At 39.4% G+C, this 5,251-nt stretch overlaps 1 non-coding gene across 1 annotated transcript; it reads right to left on the bottom strand.

The window, feature by feature from the left end:
• Positions 1–574: 574 nt before the first annotated feature.
• On the bottom strand, positions 575–645 carry TRNAG-GCC (transfer RNA glycine (anticodon GCC)). Its single transcript has one exon. It is a non-coding gene; the product is annotated as a tRNA-Gly (tRNA).
• Between the last annotated feature and the right edge of the window lie 4,606 nt (positions 646–5,251).

Genomic DNA, 5,251 nt, shown 5'->3' with positions numbered 1-5,251 from the left:
CTGAGTCCTGTAGAGCCCTAGGAATTAATGTCTGCGTCTGACAGGGACATGATTTCACATGCTCTGTTGATTGTCTCAGGCTAGAAACACAGAGGAAAAGACCTAGGAACTTTCTGGACAATGCCTTGCTGAATAGCTACAGGAAAAGAACTTTCTAGACCACCACAGAGTTCAAGTAAAGAGTTTGCTAGTATCCTAGAATTCCAAACATTTTCCACTATCGTTGTGCCATGGACATTTTCATGTGGTAGCACGTTGGCCTGGAGTTTCTATGTTTTCTATCAATATACTCAGGTAAAGATGAGTAAGAAAAGAGTACAGCAGAATGAATATAAACATGCTGGGTTTTGAGAAGGACACATTGAAGTTTTTGGTAGTTTTTTTCATGAATAACTTCAGAGGGACATTGTTGAAGAAGTAAAAAGCCATGAGAATGACATCTTTTTTTTTGTATGTTGTATGCTGGGGGTCACATTTCAATTTAATTCTTTTTCCATGTGACTATCCTGTTATTGTAGCACCATTTTTTGAATTATTATTATTGCGGGGGGGGGGGGGGAGGAGGTGGAGAGAATGCATGGGCCAGGAATCAAACCTGGGTCTCTTGCATGGCAGGCAAGAATTCTACCACTGAACTACCCTTGCACCCCCTTGAGAAAGTCATCTTGATAAAATGTATGCTTGATGTCCTTCTGCCTCCCCTATCACAGCCCTTTTCTTTCCTTGGCTCTAGAATGTTTGTCCTGTGGCCCATGTTTTGTCTTAATTTGTTGTCAAATATATTCTCCAAAGATGTTAGCTGAGAAAAGGCTTGGATTAGCAACATAGTTTTGTATACTTTAGTTCTTTATATTTTTCAAAGCACTTCTACTTTATCTCATTTACCTTTTTCAACAACTCTATAAAGTATTTTTAAATCTCCATTTTAAAAATATAGAAACTCAGGCTCAGAAGTTATTTACCCAAAATCACATAATCAAATTCATTCCAAGTCTTTTAATTCTTGTACACAATAGATTGTTTCTCTCTTTGGACCACTAGCAGGGCAGTTCTTCATTTCAGAGGAGTAGTTAAGCCTTGGAATGAGGCTGTAGTTGTGGAAAGGTGAGGTACAAGGGAGAACGTGTTAGGAAAAAAGGCTCTGCTCACTTCTCTTGAGAGATATCAGATAACAATGTCTGCCCTTTTCTACTTCCTGCAGCTTGTTCTGCCTATTTACTCAGTTGCCAGGGCAGAATCAAATTCACATTTTAGAGCCACTGTTATCATTTCTGCAAGTCTTTAAGATAATTTAGGTATTTAAGTACAGTGATGCAAATGGATTTCAACTCCTGGCCAGTTCTCATTGATTGTCAGTGGCTACTTCCTTGAAAAGGATTCAAAGGCTGTATCTCAGCTCAGCAGAATAGCATCATGATTGATTATCAATGTCTGCCAAGCTGCTGGGTGGAAGAAAAAGTATGATATGGGCAGTATATTTGCCATTCCTAGCATACACAGAGACAGAGTATGTTAACCTTAGAATGGGTCCCAGAAACCATCTACTCCAATCCCTTTATTTTATAAATTAGGGAATTGAGGTTTAGAGAAAGGAAGTGCCTTATCCCAATCTCACTGCACTGATGATGAGTCATGTAAAGACAAAAGGCAATTTTGACCTTTTGTTCTAAATTGATTCTTTGACTCCATGCAGACCATGCTACTCCATAAGGACTAGGTAGGTATTCCGTCTCCTCTCATATTCCTTTTGAAGATCTCCTTTTCAGCTTTCCATACTTTGCATACTCCAATTATCTAGGACTCTTGTGCTTCTTTCCCTTCTCACCTGCTTTGAACTTCCCTCTCTGTAGGGTCCCACCTATGACTACCTTTATGTACTATGTCACTAGACCCAGACCTATCCTTCCATCCCTCTCACCTCTAGCAAAACTGATCTAGCTAAGTCTCTCATTGTTAGGTCATTGAGTCACCTACTAAACTATTAAAGGATGAGCATTGCTTGCTATCTTACTCTTCCTATGAGGTCCTGGGGTTATAAACATGGGATTCATAGAGGTATATTGCTTTATTCCCAAGAGAAAATCCCAAACTATTAGAATTTGGAGTACAGAGGAGGCTGGTGCTAGTGAGACATGAGCTGTATTAGCAGGAGGCTTTTCAGCAGCAGCCATCAAATCAGGACCAGTCCTGATTTAATATATCTATCAATATATTTTGTTTCATCATCTCACATTCATAAATTCCCACCTCTTTGATCCCCTCTTTTTTCTATGGCCCATAATAGCTCTTGATATTTGCCCACATTTTATAGCTTTGGAAATCAAAGACATACAAGAATGCGATTTGCCCTAAATCTCTTGGCAAGTTATAGGCAGGACTAAGGTGAACAATTGCTGCTTGTAGTTCCACAGTTGTCCCTCGTGCTCCTTAGCCCACAGAGCTACCCTGCTGTTCTTCACATTTTTTCCTCATCATTTTGCTTTACAAAGGCTCAGCACACTTCAATAAAATCTGTACTTATTGAGTTCCCATTAATGATATTTTTGCCTTTTAAACCTACAGCAACTCTTCTGTGGATAAATAGTGCCTCTGATTTCAAATCCCACTCTTTATTTAGTCATAAACAAAACTTCATGAGGACATGGGATTAAAACCACCATTTCCCTGATAGTGCTGGAACACAGAGTACTAACGAACATGTACTGTGTCATCCTGTCAGCCTCTGAGTTCTGTGTAGACCCAGATGGTGGGCCTGAGAACTGTTAGATCACATTTCTGCATCTGTGGCTGTGGCAGGGATTGTGATTTTCTCAGGGATCACAGATCTTGGGGTAACGTCAAAAGTTACAACTGTGGTTCTGTATACATCAAAGCTTTCTTTTCATGGAAGCGGTTACGGGAATGCAGGTAGGATATATTAGTGCTAAACACTGACAGATCGTCTGAGGACTGCACCTGGAACCAAAAGACAATGTTGTATCCTTACAAGGTAGATAAAAAATAAACTATGCAGTGCCTTGAATAGGCACCTAAATCATAATATTTAATGTTAACTGTCTTCCATGTGCCAAGCTCTGTGATAAAACTGTCTACCCGCTTTATTTCTAATTCACACTGCCACATAGTGCAAGTCAGAGTTATTATACTTGTTTTAAAGATGCGGAATCCAAGGCCTGGGGTCGTTACCTAAACCTGCTGGGATGGAATCAGGATTTGAACTTGGTTCTCTCTGACCCAAAAGTCCCTGTTTTTTTAAAATACTAGACTATGCTGACTTCTTATGATCTGTATGCAACCTGTATAACTGCAACCTATTAAGAGACCAAAACCAATGTGAGAGGCAGTTTCCAGTATTGTGTTTTAAAGGAATTAATCAATATTCTATACCACTATATGGGTGAGCCTGAGCTTTGAAACATAAACAATGATTAGCAGGGCTGAACTAAAAAGAAATAAGGAGAGCAGATGCCTACATGATGTGACTCGAGTAGCAATACGAAGGTCACTCACCTCAAAATAACCAATCCTGTAACCACGACTGGCCTTTTATAAAATGATTGAATGTCAGAGCTAGAAGAAACCTTAGAGGTGATCTAGTTTTTACTTCATTTTATAAGTGAGGCGTTGAGTCTCATATTTGTAGTGTGACATCCCAATATCATAACTACTGGATACAAAAAAAAAATGTCAAGGCTAAAGACATATGAGGTTTTTAGGTATTTCAAAATCCTGGTTAGAAATGCAAGTACCTAAGGCAAGGATTGAAAATAGACTCCATCATATGCCAGCTCAGACTCACAGGTGGTAGCTACCTGTATTATTATGTTGACAAGGATTTGGAGGCTGCATCTAGAATCTGAGGGAAAGTGTTCTGAGATTCATTTTAGAAGTCTGCTTCAGTAGCACATGTGCTACTATTAACTATTTCTGACCTAGGGGATAAAAAACGCTTTAATTCCTTAAAAGCAGTGTGGGAAAGTCTGGCCTTCTCAACAGAAGACCTGTGCTCATGTCCTACTGACTTGTGACCTTGGATACATCAATGTCCCTAAATCTTAGTTTCCTCAACTATAAAGAGGACTAATTACAGCTCTGCCCACCTCGCAGAATATCTGTGACAAGGAGTACTTTGGAAAAGTAGGAGCTACTCTTTTTAATTGAAAGCCAAATATCAGGCCCAGATGGAGGTAAAGAAAACTCAAAAGAAAGACAGAAAATGTGTTCATAATAAGGTCAAATTCTTCACTCTACCATCGAATCATGATGCTTAGAGAAATCCTAGACATCATGTTGATTTTTATATCGTGACTAGCTCTAGAAAAAATTGACAAGTAGTATTTCTCTATCTTGTTTTGCTGTGAATGAGTGTGTACTCTACTCTGGCTTGGTTTTCTAGGTCCTGGACAGTCTGTCTCTGGCCTTTCTTACACTTGTCTCCTTTAGTCCCTTATTCCCCAGTCAGACCAAAGTAGTCCCCCTTTCTTCCACACCTCCATGCCTTTTCTAATTTACCTCACACTCTCAGGGAAATCCACTCCCCTGGAATATTTTGCAGAAGACTCTAACTCAACATACTCAAACTAGTACCTCAAACTTGTTCTTTCCATCTCAGTTGACTCAGCCAGAAACTTGACATTTATTCTTGACACTTCCCCATCCCTCACTGCCCAATTGCCACATTCTGATTACTTGACTTCCTAAATATCTCCTGAATTCATCCACTTCTTTTCACCATCACTGCTATCACAAATCACTAATTGTTTTCTAGATGTCTAGACTACTTCTAATTGGTCTTTCTACTTCCTAGAGCTGGAGTGCACTTTCCAAAATACACATCAATCATGTTCCAACCCTATTTATGCTCATTCAGTGGCTCCAACGCCCTCTGGAAATAGAGCTTGCGAGGCCTCTAAGGTCAGGCTACAGTCACATTTCTTGATATGCCTTCATGCTCTTGAGTGAACAATGATAAGTTTAATTCAGTTCCTGGAAGTTCTCTGTCACTGCAGGTCTTTGCACAGACTGTTCCTTTTGTCTAGAAAACTCTGCCTGTCTCTCTTTACCTGGATAACTTCTTAACCTTCACTTCTCAGCTTAGTTGTTAGGTTCTCAAACATGCCTTACTGTTGCTCTAAAATAGATTTGGTCCCCCTCCTTCCATATGTTTCCAAACCACCACATACTTCACTATCATATTTTATCATCATTATTTTATGATTTACTTTATGATTTTTTTGTCACAAGTCCATTA

The sequence above is a fragment of the Tamandua tetradactyla genome, chromosome 8 (genome assembly GCF_023851605.1).
Source record: "Tamandua tetradactyla isolate mTamTet1 chromosome 8, mTamTet1.pri, whole genome shotgun sequence".
Taxonomy (NCBI): Eukaryota; Metazoa; Chordata; class Mammalia; order Pilosa; family Myrmecophagidae; genus Tamandua; species Tamandua tetradactyla.
The sequence above is the reverse complement of the archived record's forward strand: the minus strand, read 5'-3'. Positions and strand labels throughout refer to the sequence as shown.